Below are 12,899 nucleotides of genomic sequence, written 5' to 3'. Positions count from 1 at the left end.
AATCTTACTGATTAAATGCCGCCTCCTTCTCCTGTCTACCCTTTTCTTTTTCTTGCAGGGCTTTGTTCCAATGGGTCATGCTTCAGTTTCCCACTCCCAGCACACACTTTGTGTCTCTGTTGCCTCCTTTCCTTGCTTCTTGCAGGAACAGCAGTGCTTCACCCTCTCTGCTTTTCTCTCCTTCCATGCCAGGGATGAAGCTGATGGTTTCCTGCACTGCTCCTCTGGGCAGGAGACAAGCCTTGAGTAAAATGGCAGGAGATAAGCATCAATTAAGACACAAGCTCTAAGGCCTTCCTGATGTTTCCCTCAAACTTCCCTAGTTCCCGATAAAATGCTTTGCAGACATTATCACCCAGACTTTATCTGGCATTGATCCTTTAACGGCTCCGGATGTGTCACTGTGTGCGACTGTCCCTTTATCTGCTCCTTTACCTGTCAAGTCCTCCTCTTGTGATGGTTTCTTCCACTTTTCCAGTCTCTATTGGAATGTAGTGGGGGTTTTGCACATGATTTTTAAAATTATTATTTCATTGTAGGTGGTAGTTGTATCTACCTGACACCTTCTCCTACTTTTGATGCTCAAACTGCTCTTTGAAAGACTTTTTTTTTTTTTTTGAGATAATTCCAGATCTTATAGTCTTGATCCTTCTTTAAAGTTGTTTTGTTTTTTTTCTCTATTGCAAAAGCTAGGTGTACTTCAGAGTTGTCAGTTTGGACCTATAGAAGATCTTTCCCCTTATTGGCATGGTCTTACTGGTTGTTACCACTCAAGATATTTAGTAGGTTTGTTTTCTCTAGCTTGAGTTAGATGAAGTCTTCCCCCCTATCCCAACAAAAGATTTCTTGAAGTATTATTTTTGAATGAGGATAATTTCACATAAAGCTTACTGCCTCATCAGTAGTTAAATTAGCTGAGCTGAGCCTCTTGGCAAGAGCCAACTTCTCCAAGAGCCATGCTACAGAACAGTCTACCAAAAGAGAAATTTCATACCTAAGTGCTTACCCCATGGTGGTTGGTCCAGCTCTGGCAAGTGATAGTGTGTGTCCTGGGTTGTCTCACTTAGCTTTTATGTTTTAAAAATAGAATAACTGTGTATTTTGTTTAGCTTTCATTTTCTTGGTGAAGCTGCCTGTTGCCTTTTTAATTTCGAGCTGCCCCTCAGAATCATCTGATGTGATGTGATTCTTCTCTGATGTTGGCTTCCGTGTTGTAACACAGCTGTATGTACTATCAGTTTATGTTAATGTGTCTTTATTTCTTGCTTTTCAATTGTATTGAGATGTGTTGTACATTGGAGGCAATAAAAGCCAATAGCTAGAGAAGGTGAGATCGGCATTTCTTGTTGATTGACAGGCAGTCTTTTCTGCTTCTTTAAACATTTTCAGGTCCTTTTGTTGTCTGACCACTGGTGCTTTGTGCGTTAGTAATGACCCGAGAAGCACAAAGGCAGACTTAGAAGCAGGCCATGCCATCCAAAAAAATGAGTATTGTATAAGATTTCATCCACTATTCTAAGGTTGTGTGCACGGTTGGTTGTGGTGTCAGGTCAAGTAAAAGTGTTATAATATAAAACTAAGGGGTTTCTGACATAGTTAGCAGAGGTCATTCTGTCTACACCTAGACAGTGGATTGTTGCTTCATGAGGTTGGTGATGGCAACGATGGCTCCTGTTAGCATATAGCACATGGTTATATAGATTTGGGGTTAATCTACCCTTGTGGGCTAATATTAGCTGCCAAATGGATGTTTTTATCATACGAGCTACAATGACTACTCGGAGAAATCCCTACAGGTCTGAAAACAACAATAACCAAAATTTCTTAGCCTTGGATCCTAAAATATCTTTTACACATAATGGAATCAAATGAACCAAATCTAAAATATGCTTTGTTCATATGCCATATGGTTGTCATCTTGCCAAGCACTCTTCTTGCCTTCCAGAGCAGACTCCTGTGTTCTCCTTTCCTCAAATCCTGCCCTTTGCACTAACCAAAAAAATTTGCCGCTTGACCCCATAGTCATAATCCTGCCATTCCTTTTCTCCCTTCGTCCCTAAATGTTTTTGAGCATCTAAGAAAACTTCAAACACAAGAAAAGAGGTAAAACAAACTAAAAACCTTCATGCACTACTGCATTGAAAGAGCCTTTTGGATTTAACCACATCTGTATTTAGCTTAATTCAGGACTTGAGCCCCTTCCTACCAGCCACCGAAAAGCATACCTACTCCTCTGAGGGATTTAATAACCAAAGATGGTCTGATTTTAGTATGGGGTGGAGGTGGGGAAGTATCTGGGTCACTGATGGTTTTCAGTTCAGGTCCCATGCGCTGGGTGCATAGCCCATTTGGGGATCCCTGGGGAGGCCCCCATTGTTGCATGCTGCCTCATACACATAGTTTTATATTTTATCCTGTCCCCACGCCAGGAGCAGCTGTGTGGTGTTGTGCCACCTGTCCTGAGGTGTGAAGTAACCCACATTCATTTTGAAATAGTTAATGATAATACGATTTCTCTCGTGATAGTGTTCGGACTTTCTCATTCTCCTGCTTGTTATGAAATCTGTAGGCTGATAATTTTTATGGGAGTTACAGGAGGAGAGGAAAAAGTCCCAGCCAGCCCTGGAAATGGATGGGATCGTGGTAGAGCTGGGTAAACACTCCCTCTTGCAGTCTGTCTTAACAAGGACTTCTAAAAAGCCTGTGGTTTCAGTAAGTTCAGTTTTTATCCTTTCCTCGCACTGTCCTCCCTCTTGGCAGTCTCGGTCCCTCCAGTGGGGTTTCAGGAGAGTATAATTTTTGAGAGACAGGGTCATTGCTTTGCAAAGTTCAGCTTTGGAGACCTGCTGGGAGGGAAGGTGGATGGGAGAGAGGAGAAAAACCCAGCAATGGCACAGGGCTTCTAAAAGGTGGTCCTTTTTGCCCGTTGCGTTGCATCAATATTGGAGTGAGTGATGTATAATTTAAGATTACAGTGTCACACTGTATTTCTAATTCTCTGCCAGCTCTATTTACATCTTCATCGTAAATTAGATAATTATGAATGTATGGCTTTAAAGCCCTTTCGTGACTTTTTTCCTGCAGTTAGGTTATAGATGAAGCTATCTATCTGTTTTATTGTCTAGTCTCATAATTACTAAGTGGACGCAATGTCTTCAAAATTACTGTTCCATCTGAGAATATTTTATTATTGGTTGCTGCAAGAAACATCTGGAGAGGGCTTGGAGCTCTTGTGCGTTATAGCATTTCAAAGACACGGTTTTATTAGGTCCTTATAATTTGTCCCTCTCCTTTTTCCTCTTCATATGGCAGGAAGAGCTAATAGAGACACTTTTGTGCTTTTGTGTTTTTCTTAAGTCTGGTGAGGTGATTCCAGATGTAAAATTCTCCAGATAGTCTGAAGGTGGGGTTTTTGTTTACTAGTTCAGTCTGGAGTAGATAATGTTCTGTTGATAAGTCCAAAGACACATCTTCTCTAGATGGGTCAGTATTATCTCTTTCTGCTCCTAGGCAAATTAATAAACCAAATTTAAAAAGTGCAAAGGAAAGCAGGCGGCTGGCTGATTCAAAGGGAGAGGCTATGTTTTTCATCACCGCCCTTTCAAAGCCTCTCTGAATCAAAAGAACCATTGGATTGCGAAGGCAAGACCTATGCCACACCAGAAGCTCCCAGTTCAGCAATTTTCCCAGGGTAAAATTATAACTCATGTTTCCTCAGCACAGGCTGTAACTGGCAGCGTTCCTTCTACTTCTAAGGGTGAAATTGCTGGGGGGGGGAACAGACATCTAATGTGCCTCTGGAAGTTTTACAATGGGTGTTAGCCTCCCTTTGTGGAAAGGTAGACGTTCTTCTGGAACATACCCAAGGGCAGGTGCTATTCAAACTGGAGTGTAAATTAACTTCAAATAAGGCAGTTCGGGCTTATTTTTGTTCGGTTTGAGAGTCAAATTTAAAGAAGAAAAACCCATTTCTCAAATTCTGACAGTTCATGATGATCTTCCAGTTATCCCACTGAAGTCTGCATTTTTATGGGTCTTTAAAATCTTCAGATATGACTGCAATTCAAGATGTTAATCTTTATTCATGTACTACTGATAGGATCTTAACTCACAAACAAAACAGACAGATTTTAGCAATGCTTGTGTTTTGCTGTTGCTTCTCACCAGAATATTATCGGACAAATTGCAAACTCGGTCTGAGAAGAATGTAACTACTTGGTTTCTTTCCCACTCAAATTTTGACACCATCTTTAAGGATTTGTTTAACTTTGCATTCAAATGTACCAGCATGGTTCTGGCAAACAGAAGTCCTTTCCTTTTAAACCCAGGAGGGAGTGTTGTGTTTGTTTTTTTTCTTGTCCTTTTCTTATGTAAAGACTCTTAGAAAATATGCGCGGAGTGCCTGCTAGAAGTGGATAAAAGGCAACAACACTTGAGTGAGAAGTCTGACAAAAAATTACATTATTAATATATCTCGACGCACGAGACATCCACCTGGGAACAGTTAGAAGATGGATTCCAGTGTTCAGAGCTCCTCTGCCCCTTTCCATGCCCATTCCTGGCCTGAACCCCATGTGCACGGGGTGGAGGTGGCTGTTGCATGCCTGTCTTTACTGGTGCAGGAGATGAGCTGGGAGATGCTCCATCCCTCATGGAGGCAGCAGGAGCTGTTGGCTGCTCTATGCCAGGCTATTCCCAGCAACTGGGGAGAGCTGCCCGAGCGGCTCTGTCTTTCGGGGATGAGGTATGGACTCCGGATGGAGCCCCAGAGCACGTAGGTATGTTATCTTCAAAGGCGCTGGATGCCTCTGCAGCAGGGATGAAGTGGTCCAAGGTGTTTGGATTGATGCTGCTGCTCCCCAGAATGAATGAAGGAGAGGAGGAGAACTGGTCTGTCATCTCCGTCCTTTGCCAAAAGGTGAAACTCCCTTTGCGTGCTTGCTTTCCTACAAGGTACAGGTAAATTTACGTTGTCTCTGCTACCTGAGGTTTGATAGAGGTAAGAGAAGAAAAGCGACCTATTTTCCAGGTTTAAAGGAAAGTAAATGAAGCTGTCCTCAGGGCAGCAGAAGCGGCAAAGACTTCTGTCTTTGCTGTAGTGTTATGGGCAGGGCTGCCAGGCTGCTAAAGGCTCTTCAGACCTGGCAACCTCTTTCCCAGGGACTGTTCATCTTTTTAATAGCGTTTCCTTTTTTTTTTTAAAAAGAAAAAGTGTCTACTATGACTGCAGCCTTTCTCCAGCAAGACTGAGGGATCTGTTTGGCACTTACTGGCTTGTAATAGTTTCTGCAGTATCTGGCAGGACCCTCCTTTTGCCTGTGAGAATAAAGAAGGCTGAGTGAAGGTCACTGAGGTGCCTCGCTTTGCACCTCGTGAAATATTTTGAGCTGGGCATGTCTAGTTAGCAAAGGCTGAGGTTGGGGAATTACACTTCCTTTGGATCACTCCTAAACCGATTTTATTGCTGGTTTGAGTAGAAGCCAGTTCAGAACAGACAAGCTCCTGGTGAAACAAGTGAGTGCCAGCTATCCAGCCCACCCCTATCACAGGACAGCATTAGAAGCAGCACAGAAGGTCTGTTGACCTTTGTTCCGATGTCCTCCTGCGTCTAAACACTGTCTTCCAGCATGGTTAGGGGATGTTTTTGCCTGCCGCATCCTGGGGTAACCACCCTGTGATTATACAGTGTGGGGTGGGCAGTGGTGTGCTGTGCAGTAATTGAGAGCAGCTTTCCAATCCGGTTTTGCTTGTAAATTAAATGGCCGCTTTTACTGAGCAAGAATTGAATCAGCAGCACGTCTGAAGTCTGTGGAAGTCGTCTGCTTCCATTGTGAAAGCCAAAGTGGCTGGTGGAAGCGTGTGTGTGTCTGGGGGTAGTGAATCTGGGATGGACCCCCAGGTTACATGTGGATTTTTGCAACGGGTTGGATATATGCCAAAGATCCTGCTTGCATTACGGGCTTAAGTCAAGTCCTATGTCAGCCACGTTTACCGCTTGCTTGACCAAAGCGTAGAGGGTGTGTGCAGCAAGAAACGGGGAGGCAGTGCAGAAGGACAGAGCTTTACTTGCAGGGCCTGAATGTAATAAATGAAAACATTTGGGCTGGCCTCAGCACTGCTTACTCAAACAAGCAAGGGGCTGAGTTAATCTTCCATAAAGAGTACAAATTTATAGAATATCTTAAGGGAGATATTAAACTTTTGTCTGCAGTTTCAAGGCTTAGAGGAATCTTCAGAGAAGTTTACAAGCACTTGAGAAGATACATCCTGTCTGTGTAAACTTGACCTCTTCCAGATTTTGACCTCGCCTTTGCTGCCATACTGGTATAAGCACAGGTCCTTATTTGACTCCTGCCCTCATCCCTAAATCTTTTTTCTCCGATTAATTAGAGATTTCTTCTTAAACTCTTAGTGGCCAATTTCTGATGGAAGGGGTGGTTAGAGCTGTTCTGCTGATGTTAGTTGCGTACTGCAGACTCGGTTACTGGGTGCTGGGGATTCTCAAAGTGTCTTCAAGCTCTTGTCCAAGAGCGTTTTTAACTGTCCTGCCTCTCCAGGTAGGCAGCTCTGTCCATCCAGCACAAATACCTCGCTTCCCTCATCCCCTTGCCTTGCATTTGGTTCTCTGCACCTGTGGCATTTATTCTAGGTCCTGATCAGCTCTGATGAAATCCCAGCAAAGCTCGTTTTACCAAGGAAATGCAACCACAGTCTCTCCAGCACTCGCGGCACTGAGCGGGTGTACGTGCTCAGCTGCGCTGGCGTCTCGAGGAGGAGGAGGAGGTGGCGGCTGTGAGCATCCAGCATGCGGGATGTGGAACAAGGGACCCCCGTCTCAAGGGGCTGGATCGGTGCTCCCCCCCTCCGGGGCCAGTGCCTCTGGGACAAAGAGGATGTAGCAGTTAAAATTGTCCTGTCGGGTAAGTGCTCCAGTCACCACTGCTATAGCCACTCTGGTGTGACGAGAGGTTCATCATAGCCTTTGTAGGCTTGATCTGTGTTTGGGCTATTGTGGGATACAGAAGACAGTCAAACACAGTTTGAAAATCTGTCCTGGCACCTCCAGGAAAGGGTTTCAGCCAAGGTTTTGTTTCATGATGCCCTATACCTGGCTATGATGTACCCCTCTGGGTATCCTCCTCTAGTTGGAGGTGTCCCTGCCCATGGCAGGGAGGTTGGAACTTGATGATCTTTAAGGTCCTTTCCAACCTAAACTATTTTGTGATTCTATGATCTCTGTCCCCCCTCTCAGGCGGCCCTGTGGCATCCGCCTTTCTAAAATGCATTGCTGCGTGTATTTCTGCAAATAATAGAGTGCCGCAAACATGTCACTGGTGGTGGGAGATGCATGGTGTAGTAGTAGGTCTTCTGCTGTGCTTGGGTGCTTCAGCATCTCAAGAAAACCTTCCTGACTTCTCAAGCTCTCCATTGTATTGGACCGTCTTGCATAGGATAATTTGATGCTCTGTAACACGGTGACAGACGTTCAGGATTTAAAATGAGACTTTTCCTCCAGAAGTCTAAAATAATAATTCTGGCACTACCGCTGATTCTCAGACAACCTGTTATCTCTGCTTACCGTGGCACTAAATTGCAGCTGATAGCGTTGTGGGCCTGTTTCTCACACAGCACTCAAACACAATTGTTTTGGAGTTTTGCTTTATAAACATAATTGGTAATGTTCAGAGTCAGCAATCCTAAAGCTCGCAGCTGCAAGGGATTTTATTATATTGATGAAAGGCAAAACATGACAGTGCAATCGGCATATTTTCATTTGGGAAAACGATGCACTATTTCTTTGTTTTGCAGACCCAGTGGCACCGGTACAGTCCAACTATCTCCTCGAGAGCTACTGGCCATCAGTGTCAAGGCGAAGAAGCAGAAGAAAGGGCATGGATGTGCTCACACGTAAAGACTTTTTGGCAAAGATCTGGGCAACTTCTTTGTGCTTATGGGCTCTTCAGAGTGAAGGTGAAGAGAAGGCACCGCAATGGCACACATACCTTAAGAGACCAAAACGCAGCTTGCACCCTCCGTGCGGTGAACCTGGTTATCTTTGACCAACTTGCAAGGCTCTGTCTGAGGGGTCAGCACAACCTGGTATCATCTGTGGATGCAGCGTACTACGGCCATAGCCAGAGAATTTGGTGTGAGGATGTCATGCACCCCACAGAGGTGCCCAGGGTGAGGCTTTCCCCTTCCAGCAAGAGGAGCATATGGGCTTCCTGGACGCGTAGTTCAGTATCTCTGATTGCTACACCTTCCAGAAGTGTTGTTTGTGCTGTACTGATACTGTTTATATTGAATAAATGCTTTCTCCAGCCTCTTTGTTGTGGCAACTGTTTTTGCTGAATTGAAAAAAAGGTGGTGGTGGGGGGTACTTGTTTAAGCATTGTGGTGAGACATGATCATGATTATTTTTTTTTTTAAATCTTTAATGAAATGTTTGTTTTGAAAAAGTACATCCTCAAAATGGGAACACTTGTGCGGGAGCTGAATCTGAGAGTAGTCCTAATGTTCCTGGTTAGGATGAGGGACTTGAACTGGGCTTTCCTGCATCCCACAAGCACCCCCAAGCAAGAGCCTGCTGTTTATTTCAGAGTCGGGCGCATAGCTGTCCATGACACTTGAGTGATTTCTGCTTTGTGCTGAAGGAAAAGGGATTTGTGCCTCCAGCTTCCAAAGTTTTTTCACTGTTTGGGTTTGTTCTCTGTACAGTGCATGTGTTCAGAGGAGACTTTTCTGCTGGAGATAGCTGATGTGGGTGCGCTGACTGCTGTTGCCTGATGTTCCTGGGCACCAGGCTTTTGTGAGGAGGAACACCTGTCTTGTGACTTGCTGTTGTGAAAAAAGGATGATGAATACAGACAGATGTGATGCTTTAGTATAAACTATTGCATGATTGTCATTTCTGATGTCCAGACAAGCTTGTCCTCATGTTCCCCCCAAAAAATCTACGAGAGTCTGAAATATGTACCTCTGGGTTTCTGGGGAGTGGTAATTGCTTGGGCTGTGACAGGGGGAATTTGATAATTTTAGAATTTGATACAAAGGCTAGAGCTACGGTATATTGAGTAGCATGTATACACTCCTGCTTCAGCTGGGCTGGCTCACAGGGAATATGTTGGCTGTAATAACCCTAGCCAGCAATGCCTTGACCTGCAACCTAAAATGATCCCCACAGTTGGCTGTAATAACCCTAGCCAGCAATGCTGGCTGTAACCTAAAATGATCCCCACAGACCTGTGAGTCAAGTAGATGTGTTGTACTTGAATGTCGGTCCTCCTGTGAGTGAGCTTGGGTTGTCTTGTAGTGGCGTAGCTTTTTGTCAAGGCTTCTGGCTTAAGAAGGGAACCGGAATGACTTTACTCAAGACCACAGAGTGTAAACAACACTTCTGAAACGACTGCTAATCATAGCAGTCTAACATGAGCAAGTATTTTGAGGGGAGGAGGAAGTCTCCTGTCTCTTTGATTTTTGTACGCTTAGCAGGATGTTGTAATAACTGATGTTCCTCAGATATCTCTTATTTCTTCCTCTTGCTACCAGAAGATTGACATAGTTCCTATGTTGTTCTTTGGTAGACCAGTTGCATGGATGCGCATCTCAGCCCTTCAGCTACTGTGTTTTTTCAACCCAGATGTAAAGGCTTATTCTTTAACACTATTCTTGGATAGAGTTGGGGAGAAGGTGGTATAGAAGAGAAAGGCAGGGAGGAGATCTGAAAGCTCTCCTCCACGATCCTCAATCCCCTTTGGTAGAAAGACTTCTAAATCCTCAGGATTTTTGTAAGTCTCAGGGAGGAGGAGTTCAAGCAGGGCTGCCTTTGCTTCTGTTGAGCCTACAAGAAGGCTTGCCTAGGGCAGAAAATGAGAAGCAGGTTCGGATATACTCAAAAGACCTGGGCGTACAAACTGCTTGTTGAAAGACTTTCAAATATCAGCAAGAAAGAGGAGAAGCCCCAAACTGTTTGAAGTTGGAGCGCCAAACTGTTCTAGTAGAGCAGTGTTTTTTGTGTGCTGAACCAAAACTGAAATGTTTTATAAGACCTAAATGTCTTTAACCTGAGTAGCACATAGATTTTTAGCACTTTTGAGTATATAGTTTCAGTAATAAATTCATTCTGATTTGAAATCAAAACTCATTATTTTGAAAAGTTGTTGCAGAAAATAAATCTTTGAGTATTAATAACGATGAATGTTTTACGGGGTATTTCAAGTATTTTGGTCAGAGGAAGCATTGTAAATCCTGGGACTTCCTGTTCTTAATTTTTTGTCGGGTAAATATCCAAATAATTGAGAAGAAAAAGTATGAAGTGAAAAACGGACTGTTGACAGATCAGGAAAGTTGCTGCCCATCCAGCCCGCATAGGCTCTGGCTGGGCTTTGTGTCCCGCTCGTGAATAAAGTTGGTGCGGTTCCTGAGGCAGACAACCACCTCTCTGATCTCCCGTGTAGGAACAGCCATGGCAGAGCTATAAACCCTTCCTGGGTGCAGGTCTCACCTGCTTGACATCAATCACACCAAGGATGGCTTCCAAAGAGCTTTTTTTGATCCTTTTTGTCATCAGCTGTTCTAGAGAGCTTGCTGGATCCCATTGAGTTTAGTTTCTGTGACTCCCTTCTTTCCTCCTGTAATTGTTTCTTAGGAATTATATTTGTAATCACTTTAGGTAGTAGGAGCTTAGTTTACCAGCAGTGCCTTCTCCTAACCACTCACTACCTAAGCTTGTTCACTTTTCATGTTTGCAATAATCCAATGCTAAGCCATGTATTTCTTCAGAGACCGTTTGCCCCTGTGTTATCCTGTCCATAGCTGAACGAATACAGTGATTTAATTAATGCAATTATTTAACTTTGATCCGTTAAACGTCGGTGGTCTTAACGCTGTACACACTCGATGGTGATCTGTGCTGTGGCTGCGCTAGTGGGTAGTGCCACAAAAAAGAAACTGTTTTTTAAGCACCCGGTTCTCTGAATCCCATTTCTGCTTTAATTTCTCTGGGGCAACTGCAGTAGAAATACCATTGCCTAGTTTTGAAGTGGTCTCCAAAACAGTGAACCGGTTTTATCCGGGGAAGTGTGCTTTGTGAGCTAAGGCTGGAGCAAGGCTAGCATTATTGTATTTAATATCTAAACATTGAGCAGATGGGTGTTGTTTCTTGAGGCACAATAAATGCAGGTAACTTGAAGGGGGAATGTGGAAAAGGGGGAGGGTGAAATAAGACAGTAAAAGGTTTTATTATAAATCATAGAATGCCAGGTTGGACGTATTTTTTATTTCTTGGGAGTTTTAGTTGGTAAACTGTGTAAATGGCAGCTTGGTTATGTTTCATTTTTGGAAACTGGTTCCCTTTTCTAATGGCTTTTGGTTTTGGGTTGGTTTTGTTTTTTTTTTTTTCCTTGTAAAATGCCCACAGTCCTTTGACCCATCTCCCATCCTGGCAGTGATGTTTATACTACGCATTCTTCTACCGTTTCATGCAGCCGGCGCTATCGCAGCTATGCTGAATGAGGTCCCAGCCTAACTACAATATTAACCCTGCAAATCTGTTCATTTTCTCCCGAGCAGCCCCAGGCAGGGCATACAGGAGAATGTGTCCAATTGAAAAACTATTACAGGCTTGGTGGTGCTGCAGTGTGCTAAATTGCAACAGGGCTGTGTTTTTCTGCCAGAGAGGATCCTGCTAAGGGAGGTGGTGGTGTCTGTCTCATACAAGTTACAGAATTTGTTTTTCGTTTTAGTCTCAGCCTTTGTTGATGATATTATTTAAATTTTTTTTCCAAGCTGTCTGCTTCTATGCACTGAAATGTGTTCCCTTCCTCACACCCGCTGCTTTCCTCCTGCTAATCGTCCAACGCGTGCTTCCCCCCCCGCCCCCACCAGTTTGTATCACTCCTTGCCTTCTTACTTTCACCTTTCCAGTTGTTGTTTTTAATTTTTTCTTCATTATTTTACTAAATATCATCCTGCAGATCAGTAGCATCTTGGGTGGTGGTTGTACCACATAGCATTTATAGCAGACATTAGTTTTGCATAGCGTGTGTACCTTATTTTGTCTGGACTTGCCTTCATGGCGCTGCAGGCACCTCCTCAAGCAATTGTAGTGATTAAGCGTGGTATTTCTGCAGATCTATATTAAATTCTGCTTATAAAGAAACAGAAGAAAAACCAACCCTCCCCCCCCATCTAAACTAGATGTTTTTCTTCATCCCCTTAGTTTTTATCAGTATTTGACCTAAGCTTGCTTTTGCGTATGAAAGAAAATTAGTTAAGTACCTTGTGGTTTATAGATGCCTTTTGTTACATATTACTTGGATTTATTGTGCAACACTGGCCTGTAAATCATCTCAGTCAGACATTTACCTGGCTTGTGTTGCCTTTATGGGTTGAATCTTTTAACAGCCATGAAAAATGGAGAAATGGTGTTTTCGGGGGGGAAGGACTTTGCTAGTCCACACAGCCCATAACTCTCTCTCACGGCCGTGCTCTGCTCCTGCGAGGTGTGCTGCCCGGCTCTGCCGAGATGTTTACAAGGAATCCATTACCTTTCACGGCTGGAAGACGTGTCGAAAGAACAAAGCGAGTTTTGTGATGAAGTGTATCTGACTTCTCGCTGCTTTGCTTACCTTTTAAATGTAAAACCTGGGTAATTTGCAAGGGCTTTTTAGTTCTCAAGGCATCCCTATACCGCCATTCCACCCGGGTGCCGAGGCTTGCCTGCCGTGGCAAAGCGGGGTTGTCTCAAAACCGCTCTCGAACGCGTTTCTATTTTTAATCCCTGGCTTTGAACGCCGCTTGCCTTACTGGCTCCAGCAGATGGCCCGGCCCTGCCCCACCCGCCGTGCGCGCAGGCTGGGGCCGCGCCGCGCCGCCGGTACGGCTCCGCCTTTGTGCCT

This window comes from Charadrius vociferus, unplaced genomic scaffold (assembly GCF_000708025.1).
Source record: "Charadrius vociferus isolate BGI_N301 unplaced genomic scaffold, ASM70802v2 scaffold45, whole genome shotgun sequence".
Lineage (NCBI taxonomy): Eukaryota > Metazoa > Chordata > Aves > Charadriiformes > Charadriidae > Charadrius > Charadrius vociferus.
Note: the sequence above shows the minus strand (reverse complement) of the source record.